Raw genomic sequence first — 25,120 nt, 5'->3', positions numbered from 1 at the left:
CAGTTTTTACTTCTTTCAGGATGTAATATAAGGTGACAAGGCAAGCTTCTCAACAATAAGGTCATTCACATTGAAGATATAATTTAAAAAAAAAAGAAAAACTCAGTTTTGTTTAACTGGGCAAAGTGAAAGAATGATAGCAGAAAGCTAAACAGTTAGCTGATGATGAGCTGAAGAAGGGTGCTTAAAGTGTTACAGACAAAAGTGACACTCAGAGAGCATGTAGAAGCCCAACTTCAAAGTATTAACTTTCTGAAAGGACTGAGCCCGACATGCCATCACAATATAAAGCCTTCAGAAATGAGGAAATTGTTTATCAACAATGTCGTGTTGCAGTCCATAAGGTGAAGAGGTGAGGAATTGAAGCTGCCAACAGTGACAAGAGATAACATATCTAACCTTTAATCTCAGTTCTCTACATGGATAGTTGCACTGCCAGTAAATTGATTTACTCAGTGTCTTTTTTTGTGTGTGTGTGCGGTACGCGGGCCTCTCACTGTTGTGGCCCCTCCCGTTGCAGAGCACAGGCTCCGGACGCACAGGCTCAGTGGCCATGGCTCATGGGCCCAGCCGCTCCACGGCATGTGGGATACTCCTGGACTGGGGCACAAACCCGTGTCCCCTGCATCGGCAGGTGGACTCTCAACCACTGCACCACCAGGGAAGCCCTACTCAGTGTCTTTTATAGAAAATGTAACTTTTTTAAAATTCACCACGACATGGAGCCACTTTCAGTTGAAACAAGTTGATGTTTTAGGATTAATTATTATCACCTATTTTGGCAGTTAGACTTGAACATTACAGCCATCAAGAATACCTGAAGAATCCAAAGTTAACAAAATCAAGAAAATATTTTGTTGTGAACATAAAGTAGAAACGTAAGACTAAAAACTTAACTTCATTAACAATTTATGATAAACTTGAGACTGAAGCGTATTGGAAATTAGTCTTTTCAAAGCAACCAGCAACAAGATCCTTAATATAGCTGTAACTATATTTCTTTCTCAGAAAGAAAGACCTGATAAAGTATTTCTTATCTACCACTTCACTTTCTCTTAGATTTAATCAGATAGAAATAATAATAGCTAAAATTTCTGAATATTTTACATACATTAACTATTTACACACTTAAACTTAGTAAAAACCATAGGAGGTAAGTATGATTATTTTCCCATTTTACTTGCAAGTATACAGAGATTAAATAACTTTCTAAGCCCAAGCGCATATGTTGAATTGCCGAAAGTAACTATAAACCCAGGAATTCTGATTCCATCATTTACAAATACATCCAGTACATTACTCCAGACTCTATCTTGTATCAGATGCAAAACTTCTTGGAAAACAAGTAACTACATAAACAAAATGGTTTACTTTTTGAACCTTTATTTTCCACCATTAATAAAGATGTAGTAATAGCTGGGCCAGATACATCATTTTATGTGATGCTTTATGATATGATATGAAAAAGAAATCAACTTGAAATAAACAACAAAAAAGATAATTTAAAAATGTGCATTAGTAGTTGATTATTAAAAACATTTAAGGATACCTCATTTTAACCATAAGAAAGGAAGAATATAGACGCTTTTCAGGAAAGAGAAAATGAATGTAAAAAGCTGTAAGAAACCCAGTTATTTCTCTATGATGATCTAATTTTTTTTTTTTTTTTTTTTTTTTTTGCTGTACGCGGGCCTCTCACTGCTGTGGCCTCTCCCGTTGCGGAGCACAGGCTCCGGACACACAGGCTCCGTGGCCATGGCTCGCGGGCCCAGCCGCTCCGCGGCATGTGGGATCTTCCGGGATCGGGGCACGAACCCGTGTCCCCTGCATCGGCAGGCAGACTCTCAACCACTGCGCCACCAGGGAAGCCCTCTATGATGATCTAATTTATCCTCCTCTCTTCAGACATGTTTTCTTGAACTCCAGACCATGCAATATTCAGAAGATGACCCAACCAGAGCCCCATATTTGCATTAATGTCACATAGTCTCTTAAGCTAGAATAGCCTATGCTCAATTCTCAAGCCTGATAACAAAAATTCTGTTGTCCCTGACTGAGTCTACCCTTATCCAACAAACTGCAGCCAAAGAACTGAGTCACACATAATACATAAACAATGTGGGGTTTATTTCTTGAAAATGGAAAAGAGCCCATTTTTGCCTATATGAAGATGGAAATATTTCTGAGATAATGATGGACATGAGTAACCATCTTCAATAGGAGATTGAAAGGCATCAGTACTACTTTTTCCAGATACTGAATCTTTTCCATCTTAAGTAGATATTTCCTTGTAGAATCAAGTATTGGTTATAACTTGAAACCAGATCATAAAATTTCTGTGTATGTATTTTACATATGAAGAAATGGTAATATAATTTTTAAAAAGAAGAAGAAAGTTTGCCATTACCATGTGGTGTTATAGATTGATGTCCCTAAACCCAGTAATTTTGTATGTTTTTTTCTCCCACTATTTCCTACTCTTAAATGTGCTTTGTTGCCTTTTTATTTTAATAGTCTGTGGTGTTGGTTTGGCGAAAATGGTATTAACTCTCATTTAAGAAGCTGAAAATAATTTTTACTCACTTATTCAGAGCTCTCGATGGCATGAAACACTTGTTTCTCAATAGCAGTAGAAGGGAAGGGGGAATATACGGAGTAGGTTTAAAGGAAAGAAGGCAATGCCCAGGGCAGTGTAATATTTACATGCTTTATTCGATCTACATCAATTTCTCCTATGTTTTATCCTCCTCTTTTCTGTGGTTTGGAAGCACACATAGGTTTGATGCATCTTGGTATCTACCTGCTTATTAGTCCAAAAATGTGAAAACACTTTGCCTGGATTCCTGGCAATCAGATGTAGAAAATAGGAGGCTTTCAGGAGTGACTTGAATAGGATCTTGGAGTGCAAACTCATAGGTTTAGAAGGACCTTGGTACTAATCTTTCTCTCTTTCAGTTCACAACCGCATGCCCCACATCTTTGTCCTTCCCATTCTCACACAATTCAACACAAGAAATAGGTTGTGTACTGAAGATTGGTGTGCTTTGGAGAAGATGGCACACTGAGAATGAGGAAAATTATTAGTCCACCTGTAAATAAGTATTAGTATGGTGTAAATAAGATGGTAGATTTGCAGAAAGAAATGAATTTCCTTGGAAAATACATATCCTCTTAAATTCTCCATTATGAAGAAACATGGAATTGCACATTCTCCGTAAGCAATGCCTACCTTGCAGGTAAGATGCAGGTTTGGGTTCAGTTAACTACTTTTGTGTCAGAATGAACCAAGCTATCTGTGAAATAAAATGAAAAAAGAACTGTGGATGTGAAGTGATGATCACCTGATACTCTAATAATCACTTAAATCAGAGAAAATGCTAGTTCCCTAAGGAGAGAAACATTCTATGACTCATTGAATATAATTCTGAAAAAAGTAATATTCACTTTATTGAAAAGGGCTCTTATAATCTTGAGAGACTGCTGCTTACTCTAATTTTCATCTTCCATTCCTGACTTTAGGAATTTAATTGAAAACATCAAGATAAAAAAGTCAGTTAAACACAATTGAATGGCAAATAAATTATGAGAATTCAATCAATCATAGGCAAGATACAAAGTCATATGCAAGAATTATAGTTATATAACAGATATTATTTACCATGCTGAGAAAACATCTTAATTAAACTTGCTGTGGCATAAAGTTAGAAGTTATTTTTTTTGTAATAAAAGTGTGTGTATGTGTACAAGTATAATATGTAACAATTACATATTTTTTCAATTCGATAGGAAGATGGGAACAAAGTTTATACAGTTTTCATTTAAATCATAATTGCTAAAGTTCTCCATCTTCTTAATTTAGTTGTTTAGGTCAACTAATATGCATTGATTCCCTTGGAAGGAATGGCATCAAGTAATAACTGTCTGGTTCCAGTGATATATAAATATAGATATAGATATAGATATGTATGTGATACAATGAAGAATTTATTAGTATCTCTAACTTCCAAGCCATTAAAAATCATTAATTATGCATATAAGTGTGTGTGGGGTGGCACATGGATAGACAAGAGGAGGTATTAAGAATAGCAGATAAATAGCTAAAATAGATAGTATGATTTAAAAAATCCAAAGAAAATCATCAATTAAATAAAGTTTTAGACTGGGAACTTGATATAACAACCTTTGATTCCATCTTCTCTACTTCAGCTCATCTTTTTCGGCCCATTTTATTATCTTCATACAATTATCAATATAATTTATTTCAGCTTTTAAACCTTCTGAATGTGACATGTAGTGGTAATTCAGTGGAAGAGAGATTACACTTCGTGGTGAGAAATTTAGAAAAGATATCTTAATGATATAGTATTTAAAAATTACTTTGAAGTAACTTTTTTTGAGTATAGTTTTAAAACAACTTAAAAATATAACTTGAAAGTGTTGTCTAATTTTGTGCAAGTGTAACTTTAATGAATACTAGAAATAAAACACAAAATCTTCAAAGAAAACAGAATTCAACACTGTGTATATACTAATATTGGAAGTCATGCTGTATGATTTAATGAAGTTTATTGTAAACCTTAAAACAATTACCAAAATATTAAAACATAGAGGTTTATCTAAAAATCAAAAATACAGAAAGAAATCATAAAAATTCATCCATAGAAGGCAGAAAAAGTTAAGGTAAAGAGAACAGATGAACTAAAAGAAAACAAATAGCAATATGTTATGTTTTAAATCCAACTCTATTGTTAATTATGTTAAATGTAAACATGAACAGTCTAATTAAAATTAGAAATTGTAAAATTGTATTTGAAATACTCGAATATATGCTGTCTGTAAAACCACATTTTAATTATAAAGATATTGAAAGGCTAATAGTTAAAGATGTAAAAAGATATACCATCAAAACAGTCATTAAAAGTGGGCTGGAATACATAAATTAATAGTAAGTAGACCTCAAATTATGGAATATAACAATTGATAATTAGGGACACTTCTTAATGATAGAGAAGTCAATTATTCAAGAAACTATAAAAATCCTAAATAAAACACATCGTATAACAACTTTGAACAATGTAAATAAGATACTGATAAAACTGAAAGAAAAAAATATAGAAATCCACAATGATTATTGTAGATTTCAACACTCTTTCCTCAATAATTGATAGAACCAGCAGTCAGTAAGATACAGAAGAGTTAAATAATACAATTAATCCACCAGATCTAATTTATATCAAAAAACTATTTATGACATAATTTTTTTAAATGACATGGAACATTTACCAAGATGGACCATAATCTGGGCCATAAATCAAGCCTCATATTTTAAAATATTAAAATTTTCAAATTATATTTCAAATCACAATGGAATTAAACTGGAATTTAATAACTGAAAAGAAAAAGTCTGGAAAATGTCCAAATAGTTGGACATTTGGACATGAAACAACATGTTTCTTCTTTGATCCTTTAAACTAAGGATCAAAGAAGAAATCACAAGGAAAATCAGAGATTATTTTGGACTGAATGAAAATAAAAACCCAATATATAAAATTTTGTGAGATGCAGCTAAAGCAGTGTTTAAAAATTTATTGTAGTCCAATAATTACCTACCAGGCAATTGGAATGCAAATAAATAGGCACACTACAAATCCTCTAGATGCAGTGACCTCAAGGTAAATTAGATTGGGAATGTGAACACCAGTGTGGGGTTTGGACTTCTTGAGCTTATTCCCATTTTCTACTCCTCCCTACACTCCCCAATACCATGCCCTCTTCCTCATCAGTAGTCGTCTGGGTACTTCTGATGCTAAATGATGTTGAGTTCTCTCTCTCTCTCTTTTTTTTTCCCCACACCTACACTTTTCTTTGGCTTCCACACACTTGGATCTCGGCTCACTGTGTCAGAAAAAATAGCAGAGTCCCTAGTCCATGGATAGGCGTTCTCCCCTTTTTTTCACTTTGGGGACATCTTTTAAAACCTAGTGGTAAACTGGAAACAAATTATCTAATAAATAAAATTGTTGAAATCAGCAGTCACTTCATCATAAATTTTACTTTGCTGTGTTTCTCAGAATAAATATTATACTAGGGAAAGATTTCTGTTGTAAATGTCTCTCTTTGTAACTTAGAACTAAATGTTCTAAGATTTCTTTATCATTAATGGTAAATTTCCCTGGACAAGACCCAGGGATAATTACTTTATGAATTATTTCTTAAATTGAGGTATAATGAAAATAACATTATATTAGTTTTAAGTGTACAATGAAAGGATTCAATATTTGTATGTATTGCAAAATGATCACAACAATAAGTCCAGTTAACATCCATCATCATACATAATTACAAAAGTTTAGTTTCTCTCCAGATGAGAACTCTCAAGATTCACTCTCCTAACTGCTGTCAAATATGCAACATTGTTGAGCTCTGTGCTGATGGAGTCCCTTTACTTTATCAGTATCTCAAATTTGAGAAAGTATCTGCTGGGGGAGGTTAAAATTTTTAATAAAGACTAAACTATTTGATAAAGGGTGATTTACTGAATATGTGGAGATTTTCACAATATTAATTAGAAAGAATTATTCTCACACAGAGAAGGAGACCTAGGGAGAAAAATAAAACATCAAAATTGGAGGTAATAGTCACTAATCCTGTGCTCAGTGCTGGATTAGGGATCGACCTTTGTGTCTTTCTTAATCCTCACAATAATCCCATGAAGTAGAGGTCAATCATGAGTAGATGATGGAAAGTTTTTATTTTGAGGGGTCCATCCAGGAATTTAGGTGATGAGCAGAAAAATATGACTGGTGGTCCATGACACAGTGGGGTAGATCACAGTAAGGCAAAAGGTTCTGAATGGACCTAATAGAAACTCACATCTTTTCCTACTGAGTCTCAGAGAATGTATACTCTTAACTGGAAATGGAAACACATCTGTAGTTAAATCATATAGGCACTTGAATGCAGTCTAAATGTTTTTTGATTTCTAGGGAAACCTGGAACTTATTATTAGTTTGTTGTTCTACAGCAGGAGGCATGCAGGAAGATGGGTATACAGGTATTTTAACACAAATTCTTAAATGAGAAAAAGAAAAAAAACTCATAGGAAAATAGCAGGGTACTAAATACAATAACAGGTTTGTGTTTCAGGCTGGTGCTAGCAGAAACTGTGACATCACAAAGTTAATTTCACCCTTTCTACACTTTGTCTCTGTGAACATATTATAGAATAATATTTGTTTTTATGGGCCCTCTTCCTTAGTTGTCCTATTTAAAATACTCTTTCAAAATACTTTTTGCAGTAAAGTAACTGAGTTAATAATTCATGTTGGGTTTATATTACTTGAAAATACTATGTCTCTCAATTTAAGATTTATATTAAATTGGGGAATGAGAGATTTTGTCTCCAGTAAAGAAAAATACAATTACAACAAGCAAGTTTGCTTGGTTTGATTGTAACCGCTCTAAATTCTGCCTTTTGGTGTCAATGATGTCATTCTCATGATGCCTAGCCATAATTAATATATTTCCAGTTCAAATATTCTATTTAACCCATTATTCTCCATTCCTTTTTAATTTCTCCTCATTCTTCTATCTTCCTTGAAATTCTTTTAGGTTTGAAACTTAAGATGTTAAAGATTTTTTAAGTTGCTGGTCTCTTAATTTCAAATATATTTTCAATATCCTGCATTTGTACTCTCCTCTTCTTACAATTGCCAGTTTTGATATGCTTGTGTGTGGATAATTTCTTACCTTTACTGTATGTTTGTCTTTAGTGGTGAGCTTTCCTATTTGTAATTTTCTTGTTTCTAGTTGTGGACTTTTCTTTTCCACCTAGAGATGTTTCTTTAGCGTTTGTTGTAAAGCTGGTTTTGTGGTGCTGAATTCTCTTATATTTTGCTTGTCTGTAAAGCTTGTGATTTCTGTTGAGTCTGAACAAGAGCCTTGCTAGCTAGAGTATTCTTGGTTGTAGGTTTTTCCCTTTCATCACTTTAAATATATCATGTCATTCCCTTCTGGCATGCAGAGTTTCAGCTGAAAAATCAGCTAATAACCTTATGGGGATTCCCTTGTATGTTATTTATTGCTTCTCCCTTGTTGCTTTTAATATTTTCTCTTTGTCTTTAATTTTTGTCAATTTGATTAATATGTGCCTTGATATGTTCCTCCTTGGGTTTATCCTGTATGGGACTCTCTGTGCTTCCTGGACTTTAATGAGTGTTTCTTTTCCCAAGTTAGGGAAGTTTTTGGCTATTAACTCTTCAAATATTTTCTCAGGCCCCTTCTCTTTCTCTTCTCCTTCTGGAACCCCTAAAATGCAAATGTTGGTGCATTTAATGTTGTCCCAGAGATCACTTAGGCTGTCCTCATTTCTTTTCATTCTTTTTTCTTTATTCGGTTCCACAGCAGTGATTTTCACCAATCTGTCTTCCAGCTCACTTTTTCAGTCTTCTGCCTCATATATTCTGCTATTGATTCCTTCTAGTGTATTTTTCATTTCAATTATTGTATTGTTCATCTCTGTTTGTTTGTTCTTTAAATCTTCTGGCTTTTTGTTAAACATTTCTTATATCTTCTCAATATGTGCCTTCATTCTTTTTCTGAGATCTTGAATCATCTTTACTACCATACTCTGATTATTTTTCAGGCAGATTGCCTACCTCCAGTTCACTTAGTTGTTCTTCTGGAGTTTTACCTTGTTCCTTTGTCTAGAACATATTTCTCTGCCATCTCATTTTGTCTAACTTTCTGTGTTTGTGGTCTCTGTTTCTCAGGCTTCAGGTTTGTAGTTTCTCTTGCTTCTGGTGTTTGTCCCTTGGTGGATGAGTTTGGTCCAGGGGCTTGGCAGGCTTCCTGGTGGGAGAAACTGGTGGCTGCCCACTGGTGGGTGGAGCTGTGTCTTATCTCTCTTTTGGGCTGGGCTGTGTCAATGGGTATGTTTAGAGGTGGCAGTGCACTCAGGACAAATTTAGGCAGTCTGTCTGCTGATGCATGGGGCTGTGTTCCCACCCTGTTGGTTGTTTGGCCTGAGGCATGTGAGAACTGAAGCCAGCAGGCTGTTTGGTGAGGACAGGTCTTGGTGCCAAAATGGCGACCTCTGGGAAAGCTTACACTGATGAATATGCCCTGAGGCCTCTGCCACAAGTGTCCTTGTCCCCACAGTGAGCCACAGCCAACCTCTGCCTCCAAGGAGACCCTCCATGACCCACAGGTAGGTCTGGCTTAAGCTACTATGGAGTCACTGCTTTGTCGTGGGTCCCAGTGCATGTGAAAACTTGTGTGCACCCTCCAAGAATAGAGTCTTTGTTTCCCTCAGTCCTGTGCATCTCCTGCACTCAAGCACTGCTGGCCTTGAAAGCCAAATGCTGTGGGAGCTCCTCCTCCTGATGCCAGACTCCCAGGCTGGGGAGCCTGATGTGGGGTTCAGAACTCTCACTCTTGTGGGAGAACCTCTGTGATATAATTATTTTCCAGTTTGTGGGTTACCCACCCAGTGGGTATGGGATTCGATTATATCATGAAAGTGCCCTTCCTACCATCTTGTTGTGGCTTTTTTGTCTTTGGATGTAGAATATCTTTTTGGTAGTTTCCAGTTTTTTTTTTTTTTTTTTTTTTTGTCAATGGTTGTTCAGCAGTTAGTTGTGATTTTGGTGTTTTCATGAGAGAAGGTGAGCTCATGTCCTTCTACTCTGCAATCTTGTCTCTACTGTAATGCCCAAAATCTAGAACACTTTTATTTTTTCCTTTGTGCTTAGTCTATTTTCACTTGCTCATAGGGTGCAATGTTCACAGGCCTTGTATCTGGTGCTTCAGACCAGAATTCCTCATACAAAACAGTTGTGCCCAACACCTCAGTTCAGCAGTCTGTGTGCAGAAGCACTGCACAGGACACTGCAATTCAAGATGGTGCCCATATATCTAAGAGGTTAAAATACAACAAAATATTTTTTTTAATTTATTCACCCATCTATTGAATAAGTTATTTAACTCAATGTATTAAAATAAAATGCATGGATGACTTGGCCTTAAAATAATAAACATATAATAATAAAAATATAGCCATATTTTAGCTGTTTTTCTTACTTTTTGGACTCAAGTAAGGTATATAAAGTAAGAAAAATCCAGTTTAATTAAAATTGCAGACTAAGCGTATTGTCTTGTATCTGTTTTTATAATCTGTTCTCACTCTAATCTCATAGTGTATATGAAGATCAATAGTTTTCACACATGCAAAACAGCTTTTTAGTCCTCTGGAAATAACTGACCTACTTATTAAAACTGGCCTATGATGTAAAAAACTTGCTTAAAGTTTGTTTTGAGAAATAGCTAAATTTTATTAAGGTCAAAAGTTATCTGAAATCTGAACTTGAACACCTTCTTTTTTTTTTTTTTCGTGGTACACGGGACTCTCACTTTTGTGTCCTCTCCCATTGCAGAGCACAGGCTCTGGACTCACAGGTTCAGCGGCCATGGTTCACAGGCCTAGCTGTTCTGTGGCAAGTGGGATCTTCCTGGACCGGGGCATGAACCCGTGTCGCCTGCATCGGCAGGCAGACTCTCAACCACTGTGCCACCAGGGAAGCCCTGAACAACTTTTTTTACTAATATATTTACTAAGAAACTTTACCAAATCTCAGAAATTTACCCACGTACATTTAAAATGAGGCTCTAGCAGAATGTGGATGGACTTCAATAAAGATGTAAAGCAGTTAAAGTAAAACTTTAGGACTGAGGCACTTTCAAGATGGTGGAGGAGTAAGATGTGGAGATCACCTTCCTCCTCACAAATACATCAAACATACATCTACATGTGGAACAAATCCCACAAAACACCTACTGGACACTGGCAGAAGATCTCACACTTCCTGAAAGGCAAGAAACTGCCCACATACCTGGGTAGGGCAAAAGAAGAAAAAAGGAAAAACATAGACAAAAGAATAGGGACGGAACCTGACCCTCTGTGAGGGAGCTGTGAAGGAGGAAGGAAGCCTACACAACCCACTGAACCAAGCTTACCCATTGGGAGCAGACACAAAAACAATGGGAACTATGTACCTGCAGCATGCAAAAAGGAGACCCCAAACACAGTAAGTTAAGGAAAATGAGAAGACTCAGATATACACAGCAGATGAAGGAGCAAGGTAAAAACCCTCCAGACCAAACAAATGAAGAGGAAATAGACAGTCTACCTGAAAAAGAATTCAGAGTAATTATAGTAAAGATGATCCAAAATCTTGGAAATAGAATGGACAAAATACAAAAAAAAAGTGTTTCACAAGGACCTAGAAAAACTAAAGAGCAAACAAACAATGATGAACAACACAACAACTGAAATTAAAAATTCTCCAGAAGTAATCAATAGCGGAATAACTGAGGCAGAAGAATGGATATGTGACCTGGAAGATAAAATAGAGGAAATAACTACCACAGGGAAGAATAAAGAAAAAAGAATGAAAAGAATTGAGGACAATCTCAGAGAACTCTGGGACAACATGAAATGCACAAACATTCGAATTATAGGGGTCCAAGAAGAAGAGAAAAAGAAAGGAAGTTAGAAAATATATGAGGAGATTATAGCTGAAAACTTCCCTAATATGGGAAAGGAAATAGTCAATCAAGTCCAGGAAGCACAGAGGGTCCCACACAGGATAAATTCAAGGAGAAACATGCCAAGGCAAATATTAATCAAACTATCAAAAAGTAAATACAAAGAAAAATATTAAAAGCAGTGAGGGAAAATCAATAAATAACATACAAGGGAATCTGCATCTGCATAAGGTTAACAGCTTATCTTTCAGCAGAAACTCTGTAAGCCAGAAGAGAGTGACAGAACATATTTAAAGTGATGAAAGGGGGCAATCTACAACCAAGATTACTCTACCCAGCAAGGAACTCATTCAGATATGATGGAGAAATTAAAACCTTTACAGACAAGCAAAAGTTAAGAGAATTCAGCACCACCATCCAGCTTTACAACAAATGATAAAGGAACTACTCTAGGGTTGGAAACACAAGAGAAGGAAAAGACCTACAATAACAAACTGAAAACAAATAAGAAAATGATAATAGAAACATACATATCAATAATTACCTTAAATGTAAATGGATTAAATGCTCCAACCAAAAGGCATAGACTGGATTAATGGATACAAAAACAAGACCTGTATATATGCTGTCTACAGGAGACCAACTTTAGACCTAGGGACACATACAGACTGAAAGTGAGGGGATGGAAAAGGTTATTCCATGCAAATGGAAATCAAAAGAAAGCTGGAGTAACAATTCTCATAACAGAAAAAGTAGACTTTAAAATAAAGACTATTACAAGAGACAAAGAAGGACACTACATAATGATCAAGGGATCAATCAAAGAAGAAGATATAACAATTGCAAAAATTTATGCACCCAATAGAGGAGGACCTCAATACATAAGCCAAGTGCTAACAGCCATAAAAGGGGAAATTGACAGTAGCACAATAATAGTACGGGACTTTAACAGCTCATTTACAACAATGGACAAGTCATCCAAAATGAAAATAAAAAAGGAAACACAACCTTTAAATGATGCATTAAACAAGATGGACTTAATTGATATCTATAGGACATTCCATTCAAAAACAAAAGAATAAACTCTCTTCTCAAGTGCTCATGAAAAAGTCTCCAGGACAGACCATATCTTGGGTCACAAACCAAGCCTTGGTTAATCTAAGAAAACTGAAATCATATCACGTATCTTTTTGGACCACAATGCTATGAGACTAGACATCAATTACAGGAAAAAATCTGTAAAAGATATAAATACATGAAGGCTCAGAAATACACTAATAAATAACCAAGAGATCACTGAAGAAATCAAAGAGGAAATCAAAAAATACCTAGAAACAGATGACAGTGAAATCATGATGACCTAAAACCTATGGGATGCAGCAAAAGCAGTTGTAAGAGGGAAGTTTATAGCAATACAAACCTACCTCAAAAAAAAAAGAAACATCTCTAAGAAATAATCTAAACTTACAGATAAAGCAATTAGAGAAAGAAAAACAAACAAACAAACAAAAACCATGTTAACAGAAGGAAAGAAATAATAAAGATCAGATCAGAAATAAATGAAAAATAAATGAAGGAAATGGTAGCAAAGCTCAATAAAACTAATAGCTGGTTTTTTGAGAAGATAAATACAATGGATAAACCATTAGCCAAGCTCATCAAGAGAAAGGGGAAAAATCTCAAGTCAATAGAATTAGAAATGAAAAAGGAGAAGTAATAACTGACACTGCAGAAATACAAAGGATCATGAGAGATTACAACAAGCAGTGATATGCCAATAAAATGGACAACCTGGAAGAAATGGACAAATTCTTAGAAAAGCACAACCTTACAGACTGAACCAGGAAGAAATAGAAAATATAAACAGACCGATCACAACACTGAAATTGAAACTGTGATTAAAAATCTTCCAACAAACAAGAGCCCATGACCAGATGGCTTCACAGGGGAATTCTATCAAACATTTAGAGAAGAACTAACACCTATCCTTCTCAAAAAATTCCAAATTATAGCAAATTGAGGAACACTCTCAAACTCATTCTACTCGGCCATAATCACCCTGATACCAAAACCAGACAAAGATGTCACACACAAAAAAAAGAAAACTACAAGCCAGTATCACTGATGAACATAGATGCAAAAATCCTCAACAAAATGCTAGTAAACAGAATCCGTCAGTACGTTAAAATGATCATGCACCATGATCAAGTGGGGTTTATCCCAGGAATGCAAGGATTCTTCAATATACACAAATCAATCAATGTGATAAGCTACATTAACAAATTGAAGGAGAAAAAACATTTGATTATCTCAATAGATGCAGAAAAAGCTTTCAAAAATATTCAACACCAATTTATGATAAAAACCCTGAAGAAAGTTGGCATAGAGAGAAATTACCTTAACATAATAAAAGCCATATATGACAAAGCTACAACCAATATCGTTCTCAATGGTGAAAAATTGAAACCATTTCCACTAAGATCAGGAACAAGACAAGTTTGCCCACTCTCACCAATATTATTCAACATATTTTTGGAAGTTTAAGCCATAGCAATCAGAGAAGAAAAAGAAATAAAAGGAAAACAAATTGGAAAAGAAGAAGTAAAAATGTCACTGTTTGCAGATGACATGATACTATACAAAGAGAATCCTAAAGATGCTACCAGAAAACTACTAGAGCTAATCAATGAATTTGGTAAAGTTCAGGATACAAAATTAATATAAAATCTGTTGCATTTCTATATACTAATGACAAATAATCTGAAAGATAAATTAAGGAAATCACTCCCATTTACCATTGCAACAACAAAAAAAATAAAATACCTAGGAATAACACTACTTAAGGAGACAAAAGAGTTGTATGCAGAAAACTTTAAGACACTGTTGAAAGAAATTAAAAATGATACAAACAGAAGGAGAGATATACCAATGTCTTGGATTGGAAGAATCAATATTGTGAAAATGACTATACTACTCAAAGCAATCTACAGATTGATTGCAATCCCTGTCAAACAACCAATGACATTTTTCACAGAACTAGAACAAAAATTTCACAATTTGTATTGAAACACAAAAGACCCCAAATAGCAATAGCAATCTTGAGAAAGAAAAACGGAGCTGGAGGAATCAGGTCCCCTGACTTCAGACTACACTGCAAAGCTACAGTCATCAAGACAGTATGGTACTGGCACAAAAACAGAAATATAGAACAATGGGACAGGATAGAAAACCCATAGATAAACCCACGCACCTAGGGTCACCTTATCTTTGATAAAGGAGTTAAAAATATACAATGGAGAAAGATAGCCTCATCAGTAAGTGGTGCTGGGTAAACTGGACAGCTACATGTAAAAGAATGAAATTAGAACACTTCCTAACACCATACCATACACATACACAAAAATCAACTCAAAATGGATTAAAGACCTAAATGTAAGGCCTGACACTATAAAACTCTTAGAGGGAAACATAGGCAGAACACTCTATGACATAAATCACAGCAAGATCCTTTTTGACCCACCTCCTAGAGAAATACAAATAAAAACAAAGATAAACAAATAGGACCTAATTAAACTTAAAAGCTTTTGCATAGCAAAGGAAACCATAAGCAAGATGAAAAGACAAACCTCCAAATGGGAAAAAATATTTGCAAATGAAGCAACTGATGAAGGATTAATTTCCAAAATATACAAGCAGCTGATGGAGCTCAATATCAAAAGAACAAAAAACCCAATCCAAGAATGGGCAGAAGACCTATACAGACATTTCTTCAAAGAAGATATACAGTTTGCCAACAAACACATGAAAGGATGCTCAATTTCACTAATCATTAGAGAAATGCAAATCAAATCTGCAATGCAGTATCACCTTACACTGGTCAGAATGGCCATCACCAAAATATCTACAAAAAATAAATGCTGGAGAGGGTGTGGAGAAAAGGGAAACCTCTTGCACTGTTGGTAGGAATGTAAGCTGACACAGCCACTATGGGGAACAGTATGGATGTTCCTTAAAAATCTAAAACTAGAACTACCATATGACCAAGCAATCGCACTACTGGGCATATACCCTGAGAAAACCGTAATTCAAAAAGGTACATGTACCACAATGTTCATTGCAGCTCTATTTACAATTGCCAGGACATGGAAGGAACATAAGTGTCAACAGATGAAGTGTCAACAGATGAATGGATAAAGAAGATGTGGTACATATATACGATGGAATGTTACTCAGCCATAAAAAGAAATGAAACTGAGTTATTTGTAGTGAGGTAGATGGACCTAGAGACTGTCATACAGAGTGAAGTAAGTCAGGAAGAGAAAAACAAATACTGTATGCTAACATATATTTGGAATCTAAAAAAAAAAATAAATGGTCCTGAAGAACCTAGGGGCAGGACAGGAATAGAGATGCAGACGTAGAGAATGGACTTGAGGAAATGGGGAAGGGGAAGGGTAAGTTGGGACGAAGTGAGAGAGTGGCATGGACATATATACACTACCAAATGTAAAATAGATAGCTAGTGGGAAGGAGCCACATAGCACATGGAGATCAGCTCGGTGCTCTATGCCCACCTAGAGGGGTGGAGCAGGCAATGTGGGAGTGAGACGTAAGAGGGAGGAGATATGGTGATATATGTATATGTATAGCTGATTCACTTTGTTACACAGTATAAACTAACACACCATTGTAAATTAATTATACTCCAATATTGATGTTTAAAAAATAAATAAATAAATATATTAAATACAAAAAGTCTTTAAGACTTCTTTTAAAACACCTCTTCTTATCATTATATCTTATAGCCATCAATATTTTATGGTTTCATGGTTATTGAAAGCAGAGTTTATGCGTGAGAAGGATGCTGAGTGGGATTTGTGGCAAAATTATGAGAATTATTTGACACAAATATTGAACACATAGTATGTGTTTCCCTACTTAGTGCTATATCATTACTAGTTCATACTCTCTTAGTTTATAACACAATTGAGTTTGGATGTTTAACGGCATTTGCCTAAAACTGGAGCAAAAAATCATCTAATGTTATTTTACATTAGAAATATTTTCATAGAATTAATCATTTATAATTCTATTTCATGTTTTACATTTAAGCTATTATTACAATTAAAATATCTATGATAAACTTACAAAAAATGTGGGGCTTTAAAAATGGCATACTTGCAATTTATCTTGAGTAATGAGAATGCAACAAAGCATGTAAAAATTTTTTGTCAGATAAGAAGTAAATTGGTACACTATTCAGGGTAGGACACTTATAATCCAGAAAGACTAGAGAAATAAATCTGCTAATTTCATCTAAACAGACCTTAAGCTAATAACCTTGACAGAGGAAAATTATTTTATAGTTACAATAATACCCATGAACCCAAAGCCTAATGTATGGATTAAAAAGATAGCAGATATTCTATTAGAGCAATTCCACTTAAACAAGAGCAATCTTTGTGTGATTCTGGACATGGCTGGAACATGTTGTGAAATACTGTTTGGCATATAGCTACTCAATGGCATAATTACCCTTGAGGGAACAGAGCACACAGTGTATCAGAATCAAAGATGTTATTTGAGAGAAAAATTTGAGGAAATTGGCTTATTCATTTTAATAAAGAATCAATAAACTTTCATGACCTTATTGAAGTTATAGAATTCTAAAAGCAATAGATTAAATTGATCATAATAAATTATTCTGTCTACTCTAAAAGTCAATAAGAAGAGGAAATGATCTCAAAATTGGGAAACTGGGGCCAGAAATGAAATTGAGGTATAAGCATTTCATTCATGGCATGGGATAAATTGCAACTAAGGCAGTCAGAGAAGTGCAGCAGTGTGTGTGAGTGTGGGAGTGAAATGCAGGAGAATGAGAGAGTCAGAGAACTTTGAAAGAATAGAATACAATAGCTTATAATGTACTGACCGACTTAAAACCTCACCAATGAGGAGATATCATGTTAAATATTTATGATAAAATGGGGATGTGATCAAATTAATAAAGAAAAGACTTCAGTTGTTACGGTAACCTCCTGGGCTCTCTCTAGAGCAAGTCTCTTCCTTAGCAGTTCTCTTTGCAAACTGATTGTTGGAAACATCACTTTCATCACTCCTCTCCCTTTAAATGGTACACTTTTGCCCATATAATTAAATTGAACCTCCTTATCTAGTCATTCAAGCATTCTAGATCTGATGCGAAATTATATCTCTAGAATCAATTCTTAATTTCCCTACTGAAGTGTGTAACAAGGTTTGTATTTTTGCAAGTTGCTGCAAAGTAAAAATTTAATATGAAAGCATAGTGCATATGATATCTCAAATTTACTTGACAGGAGTCTTTATTTGAAGGAGGGCAGAACGGGAATATATCCACAAACTAGTATTCCATGGAACACTTTTTGGTAATGATAACTTTGGACAGAAGCCTAGATCAATATTTACTAACTTATTTTAGTGTTACAGAGCCAAAAATGAATTGCAGAAAAGAAGGCTCTGGACCTGACCGCACCTCTCAATTTCATATATTTTAATTTAGACACAGTGTAGGGAAATTCACAGCCCTCCTCTGACAATGTCCAATTTTACAATTCCTACTTTTTATATTATGTTGCTTATTAATAGAAAATGTATATTATTGAGGGTATTCTAATCAATTCTGATTTAATATTACATGTCAACATCAAGAAAGTTAAATGTAAATAAGTACGTTTGCTACAATTTATTTTCTACATAATGAGCACTGAATAAGCCAATTTAAATAAGAATTTAAATTGTTTATGAAACATCCATTTTAAGCAGATTTTATGTTGTCATTTAAAAAACAAAATGCTGCTTCAAAATGACTTGATAACTTTTATCCAAAGATTGCTGGAATATTTTAATTAGAAGAAATATTATTCAATGTAAGTGCCAATTTTAAAATGTGTTCTATTTTCCCCAGTTTTCTTCCAGTCTTCAAGTTTATTGTTTCTTAACTTGTACCTTTGACTGTTTTAAGAATTTTGGGAATATTTGGATTCTCTAGAACCAAGTATCTTTCATCCAAATAAATGTTGATTTTTAAAAACTAGAAGCCATTAGCTTTATATTGAGGAAGAAGGATTTGACAACTTGAGTTTTATTGATTTCAAGAGCATGTCTTTTGAAATCCATCCTTCTGATAATTTTTAGATATTGTTATTTTCCCAGAAATAATCAACATTTGTAAGTGTGTTTGGTAAATCTCTTTATGATTTTATTCAAAATTCCACTGACAGTAGATAAAAATCAAATTTATTACTTAGATCTTCAAACTCCCTAGTGGAAAAAAAATATATGGTGTTTGTCAATACAACTGAGAAATACCTTGGGATATTAGATATATATTGTAATTGTTGTATATTTGCTTCTACATAAGACAGAGTGAGTACTTTTTACAGTCTGTAGGAACTTGTCATAGCTTATAGAATGTTTCAAGGCTTATGAATATTATACAAAATAAAAATATAAACGAGACATATATACATATCTACAAATATGATATATATGAAAATAGAATATATATGTATATATATAAACATGAAAAATACACATATGCATATATGTATGTATTTATAGAGAGACACTCACTCAAATATATATATATATATATATATATTTATATATTTATATACACAGACAAAACTCTTACTGTGGTTTTAATATTACATACATGCAAATATATCTGTGTTTATGTGTATATCTACATATGCATATATAAAACAGAAAGTTTTTTTTCTGAAATTCTGTGATGATGACATTGAATTTAAGAAATGTAAATCAAGGCTCCCCTGGTGGGGCAGGGTTTAGAGTCCGCCTGCTGATTCAGGGGACATGGGTTCGGGCCCCGGTCCAGAAAGATCCCACATGCCGCACAGCAGCTGGGCCCGTGAGCCATGGCCACTGAGCCTGCGTGTCTGGAGCCTGAGCTCTGCAACGGGAGAGACCAAAACAGTGAGAGGCCCGCGTACCACAAAAAAAATAAATAAAATAAAATAAAATAAAAAATGTAAATCACAATGACATCCTTTATCTACTGAAGAAAATAATAAAATAATCTGTTTCTCATGGATCTCCACAATTTCCATGGATACTTTCTAATTCAGTGACTACAAAGTGACATGGACCTTAATGAAATTTATACAAAACAGTTTAGAGGACCTGAAAGAATTAAGTGTTCATTTCCTTTGTGAGCCAGTATCATTTACAAATTTAAAAGCGGCAAAAACTTTCCTTAAATTGGGCACTTGATTTCAAGACAGCCCTATCTTTATTCTGGGCTGTTAAATTTTGATAGAGAAAGAAGTCCACCTACTGGACCATATAATGGGGCATGCTCAAGGAAGAAACAAGTTGAGATATACTTAAAATGTGATTAGAAACAATCAGGGCAGGCAACTGAATTAAAGGGCCGCTGAGTACAGCAAAGGCTAACTTGGTTACATTCACTAACATAGACAGAGGTCAACAGGCTCAAGCTCCACCTTTGGGATCCACTGTCATATAAAGCAAACTTTTAAAAATTATTCTGTAGTTAGCCCAAGACATATATCCACCTCCCCACAGATGATTTTGGTCTCTGCATACTATGGAAGAGACCCTTCTTGTTTGAGTAGAATTTGGATAATTGGATGAGATTTCATTATGCCATCCGTTTTCTACACTCCTTCTCTTTCTGCAGGAAGAAGAGCCAATATCCCGAATACCTCTAAAGTTGTATCTCCTCCTGGACTCATCTTTTGACCAGTTCAAACCTTACTGCTTTTCTCCTTTGTCCTGTTAGTGAAACAGCAATTGATTAGATGCTTCATATTCAAACATCACATTTCAGTAGCTTGAAATAATTCAAATTTAGGTGCAGAAAAGAGTTGTGATTACTATTATGATAAAAACTACATTGTGAGAGTAATAAGACAATGCAGTATTATGATGCAGAAGCATCAGTTTTATCACCATAGCTCTTTTCATTAACATTTTCTTATTAATTTGTTTACCTCTTTTTGATCTCTTTTCCCACAAAACTGTAAGGTTAATGATAGTGGAACTCTTTTTTGGGTGTTGTTTTGTTTTGTTAAATCATGCCTCTCTACTGCCAGATAAGTACTTGGACAAAAGAAACTAAATATTTGGGAATAAATAAATTTATTATTGAGAACTGCTTTACATGACTCGCCTGGGAGTCTGGAAAGTGTTTCATATAAATTGAGATAAAAAAGATATAAGAAAAAATATTAAAAACTTTCAGAAAGAATCCATTTTTTGTTTAGGATCAATTTTCTAGGTAATTTTATACAAAAAATATTTTATCTTCAAAATTTGAATGATATATGAAATTATGGTCATTTTTATAGATGAGGAAAACAAGGCTCTAACTTTGTTCACTTTAAAAGTAGAATAAAGATCCAAAAGCATGTGCTCTGATATACTTTCCACTTTGTCATACTGGTATATTGTAAATTCAGGAGGAAAACCCAAAATGTTTAACAACTTCTGGTGTAAAATAGGCATCCAACAATCAGAAAGGACACTGGTCTTGTTAGTGGAGTTGAGGAACTCTTTGTAAGGAATAAACCCCATCATTGGTAAATCATGGGGACCTCCAGGTGTGGGCCAAACTGTGGCAGCTGGGGCTCAGAGCAGTAGCTGTTTATAAATGTGTGTGTAAGTATTCTAATATTTTACTAATGGGCATAGTAGTACCAGTACATCACTTTGTGTCAATGGTTATACAAAAGTCAGAAATCACTGTACTTATTTCTGTTTTTTACTTCCTTAGAATGTTTGCAAAATCATGAGAAAATGGTCTATATTCATGTGTTTTCATTTCATTGATATAATAATAGTAATACTCTTGACATTTAGTAAGTACTTACTTTTCTCTAGGTGTTTATAAAATGTTTCATATGCATTAAATAATGTCTTAGTAGTGTCTTCTTTTGAGTATTCCCACAAGTTTATTTTATATTATATCTGTCAAAGAAAAAATTGTAAAATACCATATCTATGCTTGTTATGTTAGTCTCATTTCAGGGTATAGAACTGAAACGTTACTGTTCAAGTCTCAATCAAATGATTTGCATGAACACTTTTTTCATATCAGCAAAGTAATCCTTGCATTTGAGGGAATAATGATGTCATTTCAAGAGAAAAATCCTTTATCACTGGGGGCATGCAAACTCCTCTCCATTTGCTTATCTTTATGAAGACCCATTATATGTTTGAATAGAGAAAAATTATGTCAAATTATACTCCAGCATTGATCTCTTAATGAAACATCTTCAGTAGTTCAGATACAAGATAAATGCCTTTTAATCAGACTGACATTATAGAAAATTGAAAACATGAGAAAAAAATATAGTTTTATGACAAAACTGATTTAGTTTTCAAATTGTTTCTAATATCCGAGCCAAAAGGTGTAGTCACTTGTTTGTTTTTCTGCACTGAATGTCTCCACACCTGAAATGCAGCTTTAATGTGCAAAGTTTAGATTTAAACCTTTGCTGGTTAATTTACTTACAATATTCAGTAAAATTTTCATTTATCAATAGCATTATATAAATTAGTGTCTTCTGTATTGTTTTCATGTAATATGAATTAATGGTCCATAGTAATAATGCCAGTTGTGATTTATAAACCTAAACTAGAAAATAATTATAAATCAATTGGAAAATGATTATTTTCCAGTTGGAAACCGTATTAATTTTTAAATGGCATGAGTTCAGTTGAAAAACAGCAGAAATAATATTAACTATTTTCAACTGCTTATTTATTTTGTGCATTATTCACTTGTCTTTATTATAAACTTTCATAGAATGTTATTGTCTTGCATATATTTATTGTGCTAATCTATGCCTTACTCAATGAAGGGTCTGAGATGTGTTTACTTTTATATTCCCACTAGTAAACACAGTGGTAAAAAGATAATAAGCACTAAAGTATTTTTTGAACTGAACTATTTTAATTAAATTTGTAATGTAAGACTACTAATTATAGACAGTTCATCAGGGAAATAATTTAATTAACCAAAAAACCCCATAAAACAAATCTGAACTTTTAACTCAGTTTAATGATAGATAATTAAACAGAGATATATAAACAATGACAGATAATCAGATAAACAAGTAATTTGACATTATTTTTACATTTAGATTTGTTTATTGACTTATGGAATTAGTTATGGAATTATGGAATATTTAGTTACATTTAGTTATGGAATCATGTTGACTTTAAAATTGGGAAGTAATAAAACAATAAAATGAATGGAATCCAAGAATATTCTACTATGAACAAGGTCTGCATAAAAATGTGTTCCATTTATTATTTATTTGAATGCAGAGAAATTTGGAAGTTTTATAGAGAAAGAAAAATCATATTAGAGTAAATATTGATAAATGCTGGGTGCATCCATCAAGTATCTTGGCAGTCATCATGCAGCAGGGATAGTTTGCCCTCTAGTTCAAATTAATATGTTTCTGTTGTAAGGTACAACACAAAGTAGTTGAGTGTTGCTTTCAAAACTCTGGAAACATATTTGTTTACAATAGTACATTTTGGTCTGCAATATAAGTACAGACATTATTCCTTAGGAAGAACATGTATCTACCAGATAATAGAAGCTTGAACACAAAAAGTGATGGAGGAAATGTTGGTGGAATTACTCAGTAGGAACTTTGATTTGATATCTATGTATGGAAAGTACATGCAAGTAATGTCTGAGATAATAGGAGAAGACACTTGTGGAACGTTCATATATATCAGTAAGATGTGGACAGCTCAAAGGTTAATGCCAAACACTTTTATACAGCTCAGTTTTCTTTTTCACAATGGAAGTTTGTTAGCAGCATGATTTGAGGTGTGGAGGGGGAGGTGATAATATCTGGTATTCCTTTTGGACAGATTTCAATGGCCCTGCACAATTCCAAGATTGATTCTAACAGTGCTTGTTAATGGCACATGATATGTGATCAATTAATTTTCTTGAATGAATGTAAGCTTAGTTTCTGCCTATCCTAAATGAAAAAAAAAAACTCCCTTTTTAATATGCAGGATAAGGAAGAAAAAAGTTTCCTTAACATTTTTCAACTGAATGATCCCTTTTTTGGCACATTGTTATGAAGGGATGTATCTGCAAAGCACAGTAAATAGAAGTGCAATAAAACGAGGTATGCCTGTGAGTCTACAAGTATGAAAATATTTTTTAAAGCCTTCCACTAAACAATTCTACTCTCAGGAATTTATTTTAAGGAAATAATTATTGTTGTAGTTACTCTGTTTATTTCTTTAGCTTATTATTGTTAAAAAATTTAGAAAACCACCTAGATATGCAACAGTATGGAATATTAAATAAATTATTGTACAACTATGCAATAGTATGTAATGCAGCTAAATAAAATAATGAGTTCAAACATCAATTTTTATAACAAACATTGGAGAGATGGTCCACAATTATGACTTTTCAGGTTAAATTATTCTCTGCATAAATTTCAAGAAAAATAACTGAAATTTATAGAATATGAGGTAGTTCAGTATGGTTGCTTGACTCAAGATGACTTGGCAAAACTCATTTACATGTGTGTGTGTATACACACATATGTCTGTTGGCCATCACCCCCGCCCTTATCCTTGGGGAATATGCTCCAAGAATTCAGTGGATGCCTGAAACCTTGAATAGTACCAAACCCTATGTATACTATGTTTTTCCCTATACATACACACCTGTGACAAAGTTTACTTTAAAAAATGAGGCTCAGTAACAGAATATCTCAATTGCCCATACCACGACTCTTGTGATTCCAGGCCATTATTAAGTAAAATAAGTGTTACTCAAACACAAGCACTGTGAAACTGTGACAGTTGATCTGATAACAAAGAAGGCTACTAAATGACTAATGGACAGATAGCAGATACAGTGTAGATACGCTGGACCAAGGAATGATTCACATTCGGCATGAGTGGACTGGGTTTGCGTGAGATTGCTTTACTCTCTCCAGAATGGTGCACGATTTAAAACTTATAATTTGTTTATTTCTGGGATTTTCCATATGAAATTTTCAGATCATGCTTGACCAAGGGTAGCTGACATCTCTGAAAGCAAAACCTCAGATAAGGGGGAGTGTGCACTCCCTCTCTCTCGTTCTCTACTATATTTGAAGAATAGTCAAAAATATCTCTATGGAAAACAGACTGGGTAGACACAAAGAAATTTGAGAATGCAAGTTATCTTATTTTTTTAAGAAAGAAAGAAACATAGCAAGAGAGAGAGGGATGGAGGAAGGGGGGAATGGGAGAGAAGGAAGGAATAAGTAAATTTGCAGTCTTCATTGTTCCATACATATAATTAAGTGCTATATCATTCCTTGCAATTCTTTTTTTGTTATACAATTACCAGATATTTTCTCCATGTTTTCCATACAATGCGGTAAATGTCCTAAAAATTTTTATGGTTGAACACTTAGTAATGTTGGACTTACCAGAAAAATCTATCGACGTACATTACGCATTTTGACAAGATACAGCTTCTGGAAATTTAATGGAGGCTCATGTATTATACAAA

The sequence above is a fragment of the Mesoplodon mirus genome (assembly GCF_964341445.2).
Source record: "Mesoplodon mirus genome assembly, chromosome: 2".
In the NCBI taxonomy this organism is placed as follows: domain Eukaryota; kingdom Metazoa; phylum Chordata; class Mammalia; order Artiodactyla; family Ziphiidae; genus Mesoplodon; species Mesoplodon mirus.
The sequence above is the reverse complement of the archived record's forward strand: the minus strand, read 5'-3'. Positions refer to the sequence as shown.